Raw genomic sequence first — 20,170 nt, forward strand, 5'->3', positions numbered from 1 at the left:
CTCCCTTAGGGCATCTTGGAATGAAATAGACTCTTTAGCAAACAATTTCTGTTGGAGCTCCCTGCTTCTCAACCCGCACACTAAGCAATCTCGCAGTCTTTGAATTCACAGGGTCAGGCCACGTGGTGCAAGGCGGCTATGAACTTGGCAGCTGACTCGCCCAGTCTTTGGTCTCTTCGTTCGAAGGCATGCCTCCAGGTGATGACTGATAACTTCGGCTCAAAGTGTTCTTGAGCATTTTTTAAAGTTTGGAATAAGCAACAGACTCAAGCGGCACTGGAGCTATTATATTTCGGTAATTTTGAACATCACCTGGCTACAGACGCACAGCAGCGTTGCGGCCTTCAAACCATCTTCACAAACTTAGTTGACTCTCAAATAATTCTCGAGTATGATCTCCACCTCTCTGGATGTGCGACGTCGAATTCTGAGGTTTCCCGAGTTTGTCCATGGTGAGTTGTTTTGGGCGTTTTCGGCCCCACAATGCCTTATGATGCCAAGGCTTCTTTTAATCTCCCAGGAACGGTTCTTTGGGAGTGCTCTTCCTCCAGCATTTTTGTACTGTTAGGAATGGGGGGGACATGGTCCAACCAAGGCGTCTTCGCTTGGCTTACCCCCTTAGTGACTCAGCTCTTCGAGTTTGGCAGCACATCCCACCTTCGTCGCAACTGTTATGTTTGGTGATCGGTGAGGCATCAATGAGGCAGCAGGTGCAACAACAACTCTTTATTAAAGGTTTTAACAGAAGCCTGGCTAACTACCGCTCCATCCCTTTTATACATTCAGCCACTAGGCGGCAACCAATAGGATTCAAGTATTAGTTCCTGCTTTAACACGTTAATGAGCATGTAGACAGAAAGTCTGGCCCTTAACAGACATAGTCTTATGACCATTTTTTCAACATTTCCAAGTAATTCTCTTCAATACATTACAGATAGGTTTTAGTTTCTTATCTTATTAGCATAACTCTATGAAATAAGAATTATCTGGAGGCTGTTAGATGTCATGTTTGCTCTGTTTCCCTATCTGTGTGGTTGCACTTACTTAAATTACAGTTGTGGAGTAACCAAAATATTGTACTTTGAATAGTGATTGTGACCTCATTTATGGACAAAGAAAAGGGGTTTGTTGGGTTAGGAATTTTCACTGACATGTAAGCTATGTAATGTTCAAGATGGAGGTTTAGAAGAAATACTTTCCTGTGGTATATAAGAATTCTCTTGATACATTATAGGATGCATGGGCACTATAGATTCTACTCTAATCACTTGGATCTAGATATTTGAATATATTTATGGATAAAGGAATCTGAATTCCATGTTTGTGTTGACTCTTTATGGCTGGGCAATGTATTATAGCATATGATATATCAGAAAACTGAGTCAATGAACTATTATCTCAATGAGGAATTCTTGGTGCTCTCTGAGCTTGGTTATTTGCTTGCAGATGTTTCATTACTAAACTAGGCAACATCATTGATGTGAGTGAGTGTAGGATTTGCTGTCTGTTAATATATAGTAATTTATTGTGCCCGTTTTGGTGGAGGTGTGATTTTCTCCCTGGTGGCACCTTGGTTTGCCTCACTACCTACATTCAGTTTGATGAACAAAGATACCAACAAATCAGAAGAACACCCAAGGGATCATTACTCCTATAGGATCGTAGCAGAGACTGTAATGCTGTACCTAATTGGGTAATGAAACATCTGCAGGCAAGGAACTATACTCAGAGAGCACCAAGAACTCCACAGTTCAACTCTGAGCTACAATACATTTTTTTTCTATTATACCTGTTCTTGCTCAAGATGAAATGTGATAAAGACAGTTTTCAGTGTTTCTTTTGGAACTATGGTAAACACTACCCTGTCTACCTTGGACTCTTGGTGTCTTCTCACCCTTCCATTTTTCAAAGTGCTATGGTATCTTGCCACTATCGTTTGCATTTACTTTAAGCAATACTACAGTGGAGATTGTCATGAGGTAGTGTAAAATTATTTTTATGGATTTGAGAGATGAGGACAGTGGCTTAGTAGAAGAACATTCTGTATAAACATCCTTCCAGATAAATTAAACCACAAAACCACATCTAATAAACTACTATTCCTAACAATCTCATTTTTAAACAATTCTGCAAATATGAGGACTAGGATTTACTTCAAAAATATCCTCTTTTTAATTTTCACAAATATAACTCAAAAAGCACAAATATGACTCAAGAAGGACATGGCTGACATGCTAATTCCAAGCTAAAAGAAGGACTAGTTTGAATGATTTCTCAAGTCTTTTATAGCCATGCGAGTATATTGTTCCAAGTCAGTAATTTTACTGAAGTGTAGGCTCTAGGTTAAAACCAAGGAAGCATTTTCTCCCACAGATTCTCTTTATTATACAATCATTTATTTTGTAGATAATGTCCTTTGTATTTTTAGAGGTGGAAGTTGCTAAGGCAACCAAAGTAGTTGAACATTATGTTTTGCTGAGAACAATATGTGTTTAAATGTTCAGGGTTTTTTCCATTGTTCAGTGAAATAACAAGATTAGGCATACTAGAGGAGAGAATCTAGGCTGACCTTAAGAGAGAGGAAAAAAGAGAAAAGACAAACCTTCTCTATATGCTGACAGTCTCCCTGGCTATTGTCAAGGCAAATTCACAACTGATTTATGGAAGGTAATGCACAGGATAGAGAGAGCAAAATATATTTATTTTTATTGAAACATCAAGTAATACATTATTAGTAAACCTGGAGAGCAAATTTGTTGTGCTACTGCAGAGGACAAGAATAGAACCAATAAGTGGCAATGATAGGAAAGTTGATGCCAACTTTGTAATGGCATGAGTTGTTGGACAATGGGATAGATTATATGCTGGCTGGGGAATTCTGGGAAGTTGACTCACCTTAAAGTTTCTGAGAATGAGAAATGCTGCCCTAGAAAATAATAAGGATGGATATATTAAGTAGCCATTAAGCAAGGATGCTAGAGTGGAGAGAGTGTAATCTTGTTTGCCAAAGTTTTTTTGTTAGCATTTATCTGACTATTGTAAAAGGCAGTATACTTATTTTGTTTATTTATACATCCATTTATTATTTTTAGTTTATAAGGGTATTTTGGGATCTAGCCCCAGGCATTCCTCCTTTAGACCACCTATTTTTCTTGCATGTGTCACACAAGATTAAATCTGCCCCTCAACCCCATATGTTGGTCACTCTACAGCAGACATGTCAAACTTGCGACATCATGTGACGTCGTGCAATGTATCGGAGCTTTTTCCCCATTGCTGGCAATGGGGTGGGCACAGTTTCCCAGTGACGCATCTGGCCCATGGGCCGGCAGTTTGACGCCCCTGCTCTACAGAATCACCCAAGCCAAGGCTACGTGCACATGTTTTTAAAAAGCAAGATGAATTAAAGATGAAACCTCAGTTTGGGTGTAAGCAGAAACTAATTTTGAAAAGTAGAAGAGAAAAAAAATGCAGTCTCTTATTAGTTTTTCTTACTGTTTGTAATTTCATCTATGTAACTACTAGAAACAACTGTGGGTTTTGTATACATGTTTGTTTATAAGATAATGAAACATACCATCTGTCACTGTCACCGAATATCAGCTGCTACTAGTGATGTTCTCCCCATTGACAGAAAAAGATATGAAAGAATATTGATTTGTATGCCCTGAAATATTCAGCTAAGTACTTTAAAACATGCCTATAGAAAGGATCAGGCAACTACCGTGTGCCAAAATGATGAAGTGATAATCTCCCTCGTATAGAGATAATGGTATGGATTATGGCAGTAGTGTATCAGTTGATTTCTATGGCCTGCAAAAAGGTGTGTAGTCCAAAGTTTCTAGGAACCATGGGAAATATAGCTTGTAATATATCCAGCATCCCAATTTTGCTACATACTTTTATGGTTCCATTGAAAAATACTGGGAATTATAAAGATATTTCTCAGAATTCATTATTGACTTTGCATATCTGGAATTCAACCTGATGTCCGAGCAATATCTGGAATTTACTTATGTATTTATTTATTTAAATTTGTTTGCCATCCATCTCACTGCAAGGTGACTCGGCTTACATCAAAATAATACCATAACCATATTTACAAATGTATACAATCACAATAAAATTGCAACAAAATTCAGTTCAATCTGGACTCAGAGGGCTATAGCTTCTCATGAGTGATCTGCAGCCTAACTTCATGACATACTTAACAATTAACAAAAGTAAAAGCATAATCCTACTAATAATATCAAGAACATTAGAAGAATTTTACTCCCATGGAGAGCACAGGATTTGGGGGTTAGGGGATAATACACTTCTTTACTTTTGATTATTTTCTTTCCAGTGAAACTAATGCAGGAGAAATTATGTTTGATGATGCAAAGATAATGGTGTTGGACGATCAAAAGAGCTTTGGATTTTATTAAACTCCTGCCTTCCACAATATATCTATGACAGTTCCTCTAATCCACCCTCTTTTTGTTATTTCTGGTTTTTTGCTTCCAAAGCTTCAGTGCTAAAGGTCTCCAAAATTTCCTGTGAAGATAAAAGGAGAATCCAAGGTCAACTGTCTCATTCTGAATTAGGCCAATACCTCTTCAACCTTTTGGGAGACCACAGATTTGCAGCTTCAATGCAAATAAAGTGAATACATAGATTCAGGACATATCAATTTCCAAAGTACACTTAAGTTATCCACATACCATCTTTATAAAGTTGAGTTACATTGATTATACTAAAGAAGTCCTGTTATAATGTATATCCAGTGTCCACAATCTGAAGCAGAGGAACACATTCACTTCTCAAAAGGTATTGCTCCCAACTCTTCTCCAAAAGATGCCAGTAAATTGATTTTTAATAATAACAAAAGGGGGAAATACATGATATGTAATCATATTTTTTGCATTTAATTTAATTTACATTATTAAATCACATTTAGTTTTTGCTTTTGTCCTGTTTATTTTTTCCTTTTAGTAGACTCCCTGGAATGCTATTCAAAGGCTATGCATGGCTAAAGCCCAAGAAAAGTTGTGCCTTTTTGTTCTATCCTCTTGTGTCTACATACTTATAAACTTTGGACATAACAGTGTCTCTTAAAAAGTAATATGTGTTATTTATTTCAAAGTCTGGCAAACCATTCTGTTTCCTTAAAGCACCCTTCAGTTTGTTCTGCTGAAATGAGATTCTGAACCTCTGTTTTCAGTTGTTATCCTGGGGATGCCATTGACAGAACAGCTTGTTGCAACCTATGGCTGGATAGTTTGGTCTCCTCAGGCCCTGAATTGACTTTACCTACTCAGAGAGAATGTGAGTTTAAAACCATTTTTTATCCCAGTTACATTTTGGTTAATCATCAGGCCTCAGATGTCTTTGTTGTTTTTCTTTGATTATGTTTTTCAACTTGTTTTGCTTTTTTATCATAATTTTTTGTTTTACTTCTTGATGCTTTCTCATGCTTTGTCATTTAGTGCTCATTTGGTCACTTGGTCTTGACTTGCTTCTTGCTCTTGATGTTTTCTTTGTAATATGAGGATCTTGCTTTCTGCCTTATCTTTTAATATTGATTTCACTTTAGCTCTTCAGATCAATTTGCTTGATTGTCCAAGATTCACTATAGCCTTTACTCTTTAAACAGTGGAAGACAATATTTCTGTTGCTTTTGCTTACTGCTATCAATCTATAGTAGGATTTGGCATAGTCATATCAAACCATAATGATAATAATGATGATATTATCTATTCAGTTGAGTTCAGCTCCTGGCAATTCTATGGGCCAGGTCTCTCCACGTTTTCCAATCTTGTGCTATTCCTTTGAGCTTTTCTATGCTCTGGCTGGTATCAGCTTTGGTAGTGTCTAGTCACTTTGTTCTTTGACAGCCTGGTTTCCTTTTACCACTAAATCTTCCCAACATAATTGCTTTCTCCAGTGAATTCTCCCACATGACATGCCAAAGTAAGTGAGACACAGTTTCGTGATTTTGTCTTAGTGACATGTTATGTGCTCCAGTACTTGTGCTGTCCAAGGAATATACAGAAACCTTTTCCAGCACCACAGCTCAAACGAGTTGATTTTCTTCCTGTCTTGCTTTTTGAAGGTCCAACTTTCAGAATCATAGATAATGGGGAACACAATAGAATGAACTAGCCTACATTTGGTTCCCAGGCTGATATCCTTGCTTTGCCATATTCGATTCATGTTCATCATTGCTGTGTGACCCAGATGCAATCTGATATTTCATGCCCATAACTAAATCCATTGCTATGTTCTGTATCAGCTATAGATTCCAAGTTATCTTCAAGGGCAATCCCATGTAGAACACACTGCAGTATCCATATGGGAGGTGACCAGAGCATGAATGACTATGAGTAAGAACTCCTAATCTAAGAATAAGTGTAATTGCCGCAAAACATAGATTTGTGCAATGGTTCTCCTAACTGCCATCTACACTTCAAGCAGAAGACTGAGAAGATTTTTAATTGTGCACCAGTCTGTCTGGGTGAGTCCTATCTGATTACTAGTGAAGATGGTAAGGCCTCACATGCTGACCTGGCTTTATCCATTCCATTTCAGTTTTGCATGTACTCATTTAAAAGTTCATTCCATCAAATTACTGCATTTTAAAAAATAAAATTTATTTATATATTAACCATTCCCTAACCTGTACATTCTATGCATACTGGTTCATAATTTATAAATTCTGTATAGTGTTCTGTATAGTCCTGATATACTGTACGTATGAACAAAAAATGAAGCAAGGTATATATCATACATATACATGGATAGATCTGGGATCCTCACTGTAAATTTTCTAAATTTGCAGAATCTCTGCACTGCAACATTTTTACTTTTATTGTAATGCATGTAGTACAATATATATGTGTTTCCTGTTTTAGAATGATATGAAATATATTGCTGAGTTTTGACCACTGTACCTTTAAAATTTACTAGTGTAATTACAATGAGTTCTAGAATTAAACAGAGAGCTGTAAAAGATGCTGGGTCCATAGATTGTCATCCCAAGTTAGTTGAAGAATTTTGGGACACATTATGAGCATTTTGGGAGACAATTTTAATAGGCTCCATTTCAAAAATAATTTCTTTCACAAGGGGATGTCTAGTAAAAGCATGACCCACCCATGATTTCTAGAATATGTTCTATATTTTAATTTGGAACTAAATTGTCACTATGTCAGTTGTTTTGTCAGTATTCTCATGACGTTTTAACTCAAGTTGATATGGCTGTTAATTGCCACCAAGGGGTAAGATTTGTCTTCATAGGTCAGGGATTGGCTTTCTTGGAACATTTAGCTTCTTGCCAATCATCTTTCTAATCCCTAAGAATGCCACTGGTCTTAGCTAAAGCTTGCCAATGTTTCTTGTACATCTTATTGGCCCAACTTGCTGAACTTGCAACTCTTTCCATAACACCTCCCAGATCAACATAATATTTGAACACAATGACCTTGAACTGTTCTTTATGACCATTTGGGACAGGCTGCCAAAAATAGTCCTGTGCACCTGTTATCTTGTTTCTGGCTGAAAATGAAATTGTGAAATGTTGTCTAAACTGTGGAGAAAGAAAGTGCATTCAAAGCATCGTCAAGGAAAAAAGTGCATATCAAATTTTAGATCATGCATGGCAAGCAAAAAAATAAAAAAATAAAAAAGAGCAGAAGAGGATTAAACATATATTTACCTGTCAAATTCTGATTTTATATACTTTTCAGTTTTTGCCAGATAAATCAAACAACTCTTGGTTTGATGAATATGTTATTAATCCTATCAAGGTCAAAAGTAAAAAACAAAACAAAACAAACAGTAACTGTTTCATTATGAAAAGGAGATAGCCGAACACTACAGTGATTTTTCATTTAGAATGGAATTAAACTTAGAGATCTTTGAAAAGGCCTTAAAAGTTATGTTCATGAGGGTTTCCTAACAAAAGAAAGCAAAGTGGAGCTTATTATTTACTAAACTGGTTGGAGCTTTTTCTCAATATCATCTTTTGCAGCTGATATTTGTGTAAGATAGAACAAAAGATGAGGCTGAATTAATTCTTCTGCTATTAATTCTTCTGCTTGGTCTTGAGCTCCAACAGGGCACCAGAATATGAGAGATGGAGGGTTCAAACTTTTGTCTTCATCTACCTCAGACTGTGTTTGTTCCAGGAGAAAAGTTTTACTTGAACCTACTGGAAACTCCAAATGCCACCACCGAAATCTTCAATTGACATTCCTGGAAACTGCATCTGACATCAAGTGATGGTACTGGAAATTTAACTAATGTGCTAAAACTTGGGATAAATAAAATACATTCCTTTTCGGATATGATCTAACTTTTCTACTCCCTATATATTTCCAAGCTAGTTTCCTTCCCTATTTATTTGCTTACTGGTCTTGTACAAGTATGATCTTATCTGCATTATCTTATGAGACAGCAAGATTCTGTAAGTTTTGATAATTCTTTGAGAATAAACATCATGTAGCAGGTTTCCCATATAACTCATAAATTTAATTATATGCTTTAAAAGTCATTTTGTCTATGAAAATAATTTGTGGTATGTTGAGAAGTATAAGTCCCCCTGATTAGTCAAATTTCCCAGCTGCTGTAGTCAACAAACCATTATACTGATGAATCACAAAAATTGACAACATAGAAAAACAGACAGTTGGTATATATAAGATATAGTAGCCTCCCCTTTTTTTACTTTATCTGTATACAGAAGTTTCAGCATGGTCAAAGAACAGGAATTCTGAGAACTATAGTCTCAGAATGATCCATTTCTTGGTAGGTGTCTCTACCTTTTTAAATCACATTAACAGAACTAATCAGAGATGAGCAAAACTATTTGTTTTGGTAATAAACTATTCCTGAATAGTGGATCCAAATGTTCTTGAGAAAATGGAACATTTTGGGAAAAGCCTGAACATTCTGTAATTGTAACACAAAGATAGCACTGAACTGTAGATAATTATTACTTCCAAGTGATCAGGGATTCATATCTTCGGAATTTTGTATAGTTTGCCAGGATCATTATTGAAAATGTGTATTAATAATTTCCCTCTCCAATTTTGTTAAATAATTCAGTTTAATGGGAACTTCTGAAGGAACTTCAAAACTGCATCAAAGACTTAGAACATATGCACCTCTGGAATAAGGCATTAAAATGTCAAAATAATTAATTATACAATTTTGCGTATTTGTATTTTTTGTACTTTTTACATTCTATATAGATTATATGTTATATTGCTCATTTTATATTTCAGCAAAAGTCATAAAGCTATGGGTCTCCTGGAAATGTTAGCACCACAACAATCTGAAAAGGTAGAGCTAAGATAAAGTGATTGCAAAAAATCACCCAGTGAACTTCATGATCAAATAGGAATTTGAACTTTGACTTCTTTGGTCAGTCCAATTCCTTAGCCATTACATCTTTCTGCCTCTCAGTAAATTGAGTAATCATTGTTATCCCTCATATTGTGGGCAAAGAGAATTGAAAGTGATTGGCTAGAAAGGCACTTTCTATGGCTGTCTACATATTGCTGAAATATTCAGCATCAGCTGTTATGAGCAATGGTGAAGGATTCTGGAAGCTTTAGTTCAGCAACATCTGGAAAACTACAGGTTCCCCTACCTCTAATGACAACATGCATATAATCCTCTTGCCTTGAACTAATGGATAGTCCACTAGCCCACACCTGTATTTCATCATCCACTCACATTTGAGTCAGCCTAAGTACAACTTCAGATGTTCCGCTCTTGAAGTTCAATTTACCCTCATATCTCAGTTATAAATGCTACATGTTACCAGTGTATGGCATGCTTATACTCAGGAGGAAGTGGCCTGAAATACATTATATATCAGCAAACGTCTTGCTCCAATTTGTTCTGCTGGCTTTCAATGGGACCATCTGGTCTCTAACTTGTTCTCCTGCCCCTATAATCCTCTTTTGGATGTGAGAGAGACTAGAACACTCTCTAGGGGTGCAGTTAGGAAATATGAAATATAAATAAATAAAATATATAAATAAACTTGTTTCTGCATCCTTTTTTAAAACAAATAGTTGAGGGGTCAACGTAGACATATGAAGCCATGAAATTGGCTTAAGGTGTGAAATTGAAAGTCTGCTTTGAATGAATGTTGCTTGCAGAAGCTTTCACCCTTTCTTCTCTCTTCTCTTTTCCCCTGCCCTGCCTTGCCCTGCCCTGCCCTGTCCAGGTTAGTTTACAGCTTCCACACAGCTTCCTTCAGCTTAATTCCTTTCTCAAAATCCAGCTTTTCAACATGTTTACAAAAAAAATGTTACTAGCACAACTACAAGCATTAAAGAGTACAATATAGAAAGGATATAGAAGTGTAAAGCTATAATATAAAAAGCAAAGTACAATGTGTGGGGCAGGCCTAAGAATGAGATTAAAATATGATAGACATTTATATTTTTACAATAAAATATGTATGTGCGTATGAAATAGTACAGAAAACAAATTTAATCATAAATACATAATGTACAAAAGCAGTTGCCAACATCAGAAGAAAGCAAACACATACAGAAATGAAGAACAGAAATCGGAGAGAGGAATTATTTTGCTAACTTGTTGTGGGCACCAGCATCCTCCTGATTTTACATGCTGCTAGACAGCATTTAAAATGATTTTATATCTTTTTAAATCTTTGATTGGGAGCCACCCAGAGTTGACTGAAGGCTGGGAGGCTATATAAATGTTTTAAATAAATAAATAAAATTTTGCCACATTGTATGTTAGGATGGTAATCAACAACATTTTTCCAGTAGATGCACAAACCCAGAAGAGGAATACAAAACTGCTAAAAATATTTTTGCTGATAGTCGGTAATCAAAAGGTCAACTTTTGCTGTTGTTTCAAGAATTTTCTTGGTTGACAATATAAGGGGGGAAAAAAGGAAGAAAAGCAGTACATGGAGCCACCAAAGCATTGTTCATACCAACTGGAAGAGAATTTTCACATGATGAAGGATATTTAGCAGGACCAGTATTTCAGCCAAGTGAACCACCAATAGCTGCCCTTAGAATACAGGTAATCATTGACTTAAAACCACAACTGAGCCCAAAATTTTTGTTGCTAACTGAAACATTTGTTAAGTGAATTTTGCCCCATTTTACAACCTTTCATGCAACAATTGTTAAGTGAATCACTGCAGTTAATAACATGGTTGATAAGTGACCCTGGATCACTGCAGTTAATAACATGGTTGATAAGTGATTCTGGCTTTCTCATTGACTTTGCTTGTAAGAAGGCCACAAAAGGTGACTGCATGAGCCCGGGATACTGTAACCGTCATAAATATGAGTCAGTTGCCAAGCATCCAAATTCTGAACATATGATTAGGAGGATACTGCAAAGGTCATAAGTGTGAAAAACAGTCATAATTCACTTTTTTCAGTGCCATTGCAACTTTGAACGGTCACTAAATGAACTGTTGTAAGTCAAGGACTACCTGTACTATGTGATATATGAATAGCAACACAGAACAACCCCATTAAGTCAGCACTACAGGCAATTAACGCTCCAAGATTTAGGGTGTCATGATTTCTTGTTTGCTCCAGGACAAAAGAGGAGATTCAGCCATGGGATCCATCAGCTTGGGGGGGGGGGAGGGAAGAAATTTAAAATAGTGAGGACTTCCTGATTCATAACTCACTGGTTCATTAATTACTGCTTTTGCATCAGCTCACACAATGTACCAGAACACATTAAATTCTTACAGCAAATGTTGTGACAGATCTCTGCTTCTATATCAGTGTATATCGTCATAAAATATATAAGTAAGCTTAGGTAGAATATTAACTTCCAACTCTATTTGTTTAAAAGCTTTTTTTGCTATCACAATGGTCATGGTATAGTACTGAATTAAAATATATTCAGTCATTCATTCTTAAAGATAAGGTTCTGTGGACCTAGTTACTCACTTGTCAGTTTTACATGATAGGAATGAAGATATGAGGAAGAAAATGATATTGTAACAACTGCAATGTTACTGTTACTACTGGTAATACTATTAGTAAAGCCCAAAGCAGTTCTAAGAACATCACAAAAAACCTACTTGCTGAGACCTAAAGCATGTCTGTTTTAGAATAATTTGTTACACAATAACTATGTCACAGAGCATGGAGTTTCCACAATACCTAGCACTTTCATTATTTAAATCAGTATGATGGTTTAAGAAATATAGCCTAATCCTCTATGAATTGTCCAATGCCCCTTTAAAACCATCCACACTGGTGGCACCACAACACCAGCTGATAGTGAATTCCATACTGCAATTTGCTACAGTTTTACATGTGCTATACCAAGAAAAGAAAGTGTACACTATCATATGCAACATTGTTCTAGTCAAGCACCTTTTCCTATACAACCATATGGTATTTGCCATCAGATTACAGATATTAACTTGCACAACAAATGACCTGAATGTAGTATTCAGATGGGTAACTCAGGAGCTATATATATATATGCATCAGAAGTTTTCCATATGGCTCAGTACAGGTATTCATGCTGCTGCTTAAATATTACTGACATTATTATGATAGAAAAATTGAGTCATCTTTAAGCATCTTCTTATTCATGCTTCTAAAATACAAATTGTAGAATAATGGAGTGTGTCTCAGTTTTCCCCCTCTTTAACAAGGTTCCCTGTTGCATTAGGAAACAGCTTCAGCCCACACCACATTTATGTTGGATCAGATTGGCTCCTTGGGACCAACTACCTCTCACAATATAGAATTAATACAGAAAATAGTAGGAACTTTGCAAAAGGGGAATGTGTTTTTCCAAACAGGTAATAACATAGTTGTAAAATTGTTTTGCTTAAAACATTCTGACACAGAATACATAATAACTCCTTTTAACAATCAAATATAGAGTTTTGTACCCAGGATCTTAATGTTCTATAGAGAATGTGGTATAGCCAGGAACATCAAACTGTTATTGCAAACAGTAAAAAAAGCTTTTGTTATGCTACCTGGAGTGTAGCTGAGAGTTGGGGGAGTAATAAATGTGTCCGGGCAAGATTTGACCCACAATTCTCAAAATATGGCCCAGGGCCTGGACAGCTACGGTTGATCACAAAAACCTAAACAGAGTTGGATCTATTTAGTTCTTTATTGTGAGACAATCAGAAAATCCCAGTGGTCTAGGCTAGACTGAAAAATCAAAAACATCTTGGAAAAAAGCAACGGGAACAACTTTGATATTGCTGCCAAGAAAACTGTAGCTAAGTCCATGATGTCACCAGATGTTTAGTTCATCCACAAGGAGACTTCACTTCATTTATTCAAACTGTGCCAATCCATCCTCAATATTTTTGCTGGCTTTAACTAAATATATAAATGGAAATAAATGCCAAGTGTTTGTCACTATCTGGAGCTACTTCCTTGCCATCTTGAATACTAGTAAACTGATTTTGAAATCTGACAGATAAATAACAACTTTTCTGCCTGCCTAGTATGTTCCAGCTCCAGGTCCCTATCGTTAAATGTTGCCATCTTGTGGGACCTAGGAAACATGCCTTCTCTGTTGCAGCCACTAGGATGATATGCTCTCTCATAGGGTTCTGGAAAGCTTTGAAAACCAAGCTTGGGTTGATATTTAATATTTGTCTAATGGCTCCTGTTTTTGTTTTGTTGGTTTCTTTGTGTAGAAAATAAATAAAATTTGTAGTTTTGCATTCTGCCCAGGGTCCACTGGAGTTGGATGGCCAATTAAATTAAGGACAATAACAATAACTTTTATCTGTGTTGAAAACTTTCCTGCCCAAATGGACATCTGATGCAGTGCTAAAGTCATGACCATGATCACACATGAGCCACATTTTCCATGTCTCTAGTGCAGTAACTGAAGTAGTGAACATGTTGGACTGGCAGAAACCCAAAGAATCAAGTAAGCCAAAGTAAACCCAGGCAGCAGTCCAGCTGAATGCTATGGAGTCAAATGTTAATGTGCTTTGAAATTTTAAGGTGGAACAAGAAAAAAGCTTCAGAAATGATTTGATTCAAGAAGCAAACAGTCTAGTCTTCCAATTGAGCAGATAAGGGTGTAAACCTGTCCCTGTACTAAGAACTAATTATCTATCCACTTCACATTTTGTAGTATTTGCTTTTTTTTATTTTGCACAAATGTATTCTACCAATTTTCTGAATTACTTGCTTTTTTAAAAAGTAAGAGCATTCATATGCTTTTTATATGTGCAACAATTTACACGTCAGTCTATATGAATTGTTATTCGTTAACTGGGTTATCATATTTCTTCTTTTCCAAAATTTTAAGAAAACTTGAAATTTTTCAATAGTGTTGTTCTCTTCCCAGGGTATATTACTATTGGGTGATAATAATAGTGATAGTAGTAATTATTATCATTTTATTTTATTATTATTTTAAGGAACACATTTTCCAGTGTACATTTAATGTGGTTTTCTATACCACTATTTTTGTGTATTATTTATCTTTAAAAAAAAACAAAAAAATTCAGAGTATAAAAATTCATATACAGAATGTTTAACAGATTTCATGTTAAAATGAAAAAAGGATATTAATTTTGTCTCTGTTCTGTATCTAAATTACAGTACTTCCTGGTTCTTAAGATTTTACAAATAGAAAATACACTCATTGAAAAAAATCATATAGAAAAATAGCATTTAAAATGGGGCAAAACAGTCTAGAAGTTTCCGCTTCATCATTAATTTTTCTATGTGCAGAGATTTATTTATCTGTGCAAATATTCTGTTAATTAGCCATTAAGTGGTATGGCCTGAATATGTCTTCTTATGTAAACAATCTGTACAATCCATTATCTCCACTGTTATTTATCTTAACTTTTGAAGTTTTAAACAGAAATATTAGACAAGATACAGAAATTAAAGGACTGGAAATAAAAGGTGAAACATACAAACTGCAAGCATTTGCAGATGGTTTGGTATTTATTCTAGAATCTAGAAGAACCTTTGAAGGCAATCCCTAAGCTACTGGAGAAGATAGAATAGTATGGAGAAATAGCAGGAGTGAAAATAAACACAGAAAAAACTAAACTAATAGTTAAAAATCTCTCAGATAAGCAATTTTTTATTGAATTTGAAAATGGAAAGCGAACAAGTCAAAGAAACAATGATAATATGGGCAAATTTTTTTGGATATAATATAGAATTAGAAAAATGGCAAAACTTCTGGGAAATAAATTATAAATTGACAATGTCAACTCCTTATAAAGAAGACTTATGTAAAATGTTTTAAAGATGGCACTTGCCACCAGTAAGATTAGCAAAAATGTTTAAAAACATGTCAGATAGATGTTGGAAATGTAAACACAAGTTAGGTACTTATTACCGTGTTTGGTGGACATGTGCCAAAGCAAAGAGTATTGGAAAAAAAATACTAAATATGGGGCTAGAAAAGATGTTGGGAAAATATGCAGATTTTAAACCTGAACTTTTTTTATTAGGTATAATGCCAGAAAAGACTGATAAACAAAGCATATATTTGATGTTACTTGTAATAACAGTGGCATACTGGGAAAATGAAGAAATATCATCAGATGAAGAAATAATTAAAAAAAATATTAGAATGTGTGGAGATGGACAGACTGACTTTGAGGTTGAAAGAAAAAGAAGAAACAGAATATTATCAAACTTGGGACTTATTTTATCAATGGCTAGAGAAAAGAATAAAGGATTAGGAATTAAATCTGTATTAGTGCATGTAAAATTCAAGACAACACGTTTGTTGAACAAGTACTACCGAATGTATGAAAAAATCTATAAAAATCTTATAAAAAAAAACAATCTGTTTTTTGAGAAGTTAATATTAACCTGAACTGCCATTCATTTGTTTTCAATTCAGATCAGAATTTTTTACAGTTGTGATTTAATAATAATCACAAAATAGGTTAATCAAATTTAGAGCAATATCACATCAAAAAAATAAGCTTTCTTCACTATGACATCATGGTTGGTGCTTACAAAATTGATTGCTTAAATAATGTGTTCCATTCTTCTTCAGAGTAAATGTATGCGTGCATTATTTTGATCTCTCCCATTTTCCTCTTTCTGTAACTAATTTCATAATGATTAATTTTATTGTGTAAATTTGCATTTTCCTGTGTTCTGATAAAGAATATTTCAGTTTTAACTATGAAAACACACTGTTTAACAGTGAGATAATCAGTGACATTTTCTTAGTTTACTTCATAGGATAGTTGCAAGAAAAAAGTGAAAGGAGACACCATGACTGAATAGGGATGGATGAATCCTATCTGATAGTATTGCTGGTTGTGTCAAATTTTGAATGTGTTCATTCAGAATTCCATTTAAGCAATTTTTCTTTTACAGCTATGTGGTATAAGTTAAGGTACTGGCTTAGAAACCAGGTTAGAGTCCTGCCTTAGGAGTGACAACCGGCTGGGTGCCATGGGCCAGGCATTGTCTCTCAGCCCATGCACCTTTCTCTTCATTTCAGTGAACCTGTAAAACACTGCAATTCTACACAAAGAAAAAACATTTCCATGGCAGAGGTATATTGCACAATATCTTTATTCAGCCTGAAACATAGGACACTCAGCTCAACTCATAAGCTACCCATAGTGAAATGGGTAGCTCTATTTTAATGCTGCTACTTATATCTCTCCCCTGAAACCAATGGAAATAATAATAATAATAATAATAATAATAATAATAATAATAATAATAATAATAATAATAATAATAATAAAAAGTTGGAAGGGACCTTGAAGGTCATCTAGTCCAACCCCCTGCTCAGGCAGAAAACCCTATACCATTTTGGCTGTCCATTCTCTTCTTAAAAACTTCCAGTGTGGGAGCATTCACCACTTCTGGAGGCAGGTTGTTCCACTGGTTAATTGATCTAACTGTCAGGAAAGTTCTCCTTAGTTCTAGGTTGCTTCTCTCCTTGATTAGTTTCCATCCGTTGTTTCTTGTTCTGCCGTCAGGCGCCTTGGAAAATAGCTTGACTCCCTCTTCTTTGTGGCAGCCCCTGAGATATTGGAACACTGCTATCATGTCACCCCTCGTCCTTCTTTTCATTAAACTAGACATACCCAATTCCAGCAGCCGTTCCTTATATGCTTTAGCCTCCAGTCCCCTAATCATCTTGTTGCTCTTCACTGTACTCTTTCTAGAGTCTCAACATCTTTTTTACATCGTGGTGACCAAAATTGGAAGCAGTATTCCAAGTGTGGCCTTATCAAGGCATTGTAAAGTGGTATTAATACTTCATGTGATCTTGGTTCTGTCCCTCTGTTAATGCAGCCTAGCACTGTATTGTCCATTAGGACTCCGATATCCTTCTCACAGTTACTACTATTGAGCAAGGTACCCCCCTATACTATACCTGTACATTTGGTTTTTCTTGCCTAAATGTAGAACCTTACTTTTTTCACCATTGAATTTCATTTTGTTAGACAGCGCCCAATGTTCAAATCTGTCCAAATCCTCCTGTATCCTAAGCCTGTCTTCTGGAGTGTTGGCTATTCCTGCCAGCTTGGTGTCATCTGCAAATTTGATGAGTTCCCCATCTATCCAAATCACTGATGAAGATGTTGAAGAGCACTGGGCCAGAACAGAGCCCTGTGGCACCCCACTACACACTTCCCTCCATGTAGATGTGGTTCCATTGAGGACCACATACTGAGTATGGCCAGTCAGCCAGCTACGAATCCATCTGGTGGTGATGCTGTCTATCTTTTTTTATATCTTATCAAGTAGTAGGTTGTGATCTATTTTATCAAATGCCTTACTGAAGTCCAAGTAAATTGTATCTACAGCATTCCTCTGATCCACTAATTTTGTCACTTGGTCAAAGAATGCAATAAGATTTGTCTGACATGATCTGTTTTTGACAAACCCATGTTGGCTTTTGGTAATGACTTTGTTTGCCTCTAGGTGTTTGCTGATTCGTTGTTTGATTATCTTTTCCAGAATCTTCCCAGGTATTGAGGTCAGGCTGATAGGTCTGTAATTTCCTGGATCCATTTTTTTTTCTTTTTTTGAAGATGGGAACTACATCAGCTCTTTTCCAGTCCTCTGGTAGTTCCCCAGTGCTCCAGGATCTTTGAAAAATATAGTTCAGTGGTTCTGAGATCACATCTGCCAGTTCCTTGAGAACCTTGGGCTGTAATCCATCTGGTCCTGGTGATTTGAACTCGTCTAGGCTGGACAGGTGCTCACTTACCATTTTCTTTCCTCTCTTGACTTGTTTTTCTATTCTGTTTTTTATGGCACTAGTCTTATCAGGTCCAAGTATTTTCACACAAGCAGAATGCTACACTGTCAGAATCTTTGCACTGTATACATAGTTGCATATGCAATGACTTCATTCCTGTGAACAATTAAAAAGAGGATTACAGTAGATATGCTATATAAGGGCCAAGCTAATCCACTAATGTGGTAAACCATAGTGTATTTCTATGTACAGAACCATTTCTATACATGTAGCTGCCTCTATAACTTAGGATGTACATATACTATGAAAATGCAGGCTTTCTTGGTGGCATATAACCCATCATACTAGCTAAATTGTGGGGGGGGGGAAGGGCCCATGCAAATAGTTATAAATTGGCATCTGGCGTCTGTCCTGATAGCATCATTGTTGAAAAGCAATTCTACCAATTCCGTCTTTCAAAATGTACATTATATTCCCCAAAGCCAAATTAGGGATGCATATTGTATTCTTGGTAATAATTGACTGAAAAAATGATTAGTGGTTTTATAAGAAAAGATTTTTGGGGAAAACTCTTTTCAGTATGATTGTTTCAGTACAATTGGTACAATTATGCAGCAATCGCATGATGGAGTTATGTTCATAAATTATATAGCTACTGCCAGATCTACAAATACAAATACATAAGATATGCTAGTACATGTGCCAAGTATATTCCAAAAGATTTTTTCCCCCCTTTTGAACTAGTGCAGGTGTTTCCATGGTTTCAAGCCATCTTTCATGGCAATTAATGCTGGTAGAATTCTTACTTTTCTCTTTTTATTTTCAATTTTTTAAGCTTTGTAAATAATAGAATGTCAATAATTTTCAAGCATATCAAATAAACATCACTGCATTGAAATTTGCATTGAACTAATACGATGTATCAAAATTCACAACATTACAATTAAAAAGATATGTGTCTCCAGTCCTAAGAACTATGTTAATTAATCTCAGGTTTCTTATTTCTCTAAAATAAGACATTCTGTAACTTGCTCATACATTTCTTTCATTATTGAAGTGGACTGAATAGTTTTTCTATATTTAAATTTTATCAACTTGGTTTCTTTGAATATGGTAGACATCTTATAGGAGATCATAGTTAAAGTATTGTTTCTTTCTTCCATGGGCCTGCCTATTCTTGAGACTTTATAGAAGTATTAACCTCTGGTATCAAAAATAAGGAGTCTAGTAACACCTTAAAAGTGTATGCTTTTTAATAAAATGTGTTAATTGGAAAAGATGTTACTAGACTCTTTCTAATTTTATGTCTCTGACAGCATGTAAAATTAACCTGCTGTAGCCTGGTAATCATTTAATTAAGTATAGTATTCAGTAGAAATTGTGTGTTCACATAAAGTTTCTGTAAACATTTAAAAGGCTTGAAGTATGCAATTTCCCAGGACTGAAATTTTGCTATTTTTTAAAATTATTTTCTTTAAAGTCTTTGCTGATGTTAAAGGTTGGGAAAAAAACCCCGTAATATTGACTGTCCATATATACTTGCATCTTAAAGTGATTTTAAAGTACATATATGGAAAAATAATAATTTGGAACAGTACATCCATACTAACCATTCTGGAAAGACACCTTGAAGAGCTATATGGAGAATAAGCAGTCCAATAATATTTGATAGAAATCTCCACCAACTGAAAAGAATTTCCTCCACAAGGGGCCTCCTGTATATGGAATTGGAGCCTTTGGATTTCTCCCTCCAATGAATTACATCATTCTTTATAGAGAGATCATTCTAGCACACATTGGCAGATAAGCATAATGTGAAACTGTCAATATAAAAAATAAATGAAGTGCATTTCCCCCTTGTATAGACAATGTATGAAACTAGAATATGACATGGAAAAATTTCTTCCACAGATATTGGAACATCAAAAATGTGCTTTTGATTCATTGTCTTTACAAGCGAATC

General features: G+C 35.5%; 1 long non-coding RNA gene across 4 annotated transcripts in view; it reads right to left on the reverse strand.

Moving 5' to 3' along the window:
• Positions 1-2,286: 2,286 nt before the first annotated feature.
• Positions 2,287-20,170, reverse strand: part of LOC120298586 — a 65,982-nt gene continuing 48,098 nt past the window's right edge. For 2 of the 4 annotated variants that reach the window (XR_005554147.1, XR_005554145.1), the window contains one exon: positions 2,287-4,536. This is a non-coding gene — a long non-coding RNA (uncharacterized LOC120298586). Of the gene's footprint in view, positions 4,537-18,162; positions 18,364-20,170 lie in introns of those variants that run through there. The other 2 variants (XR_005554148.1, XR_005554146.1) reach the window with 1 other exon arrangement.

Source organism: Crotalus tigris, unplaced genomic scaffold, assembly GCF_016545835.1.
Source record: "Crotalus tigris isolate CLP2741 ecotype Arizona unplaced genomic scaffold, ASM1654583v1 scf7180000024115.3125172, whole genome shotgun sequence".
Taxonomy (NCBI): domain Eukaryota; kingdom Metazoa; phylum Chordata; class Lepidosauria; order Squamata; family Viperidae; genus Crotalus; species Crotalus tigris.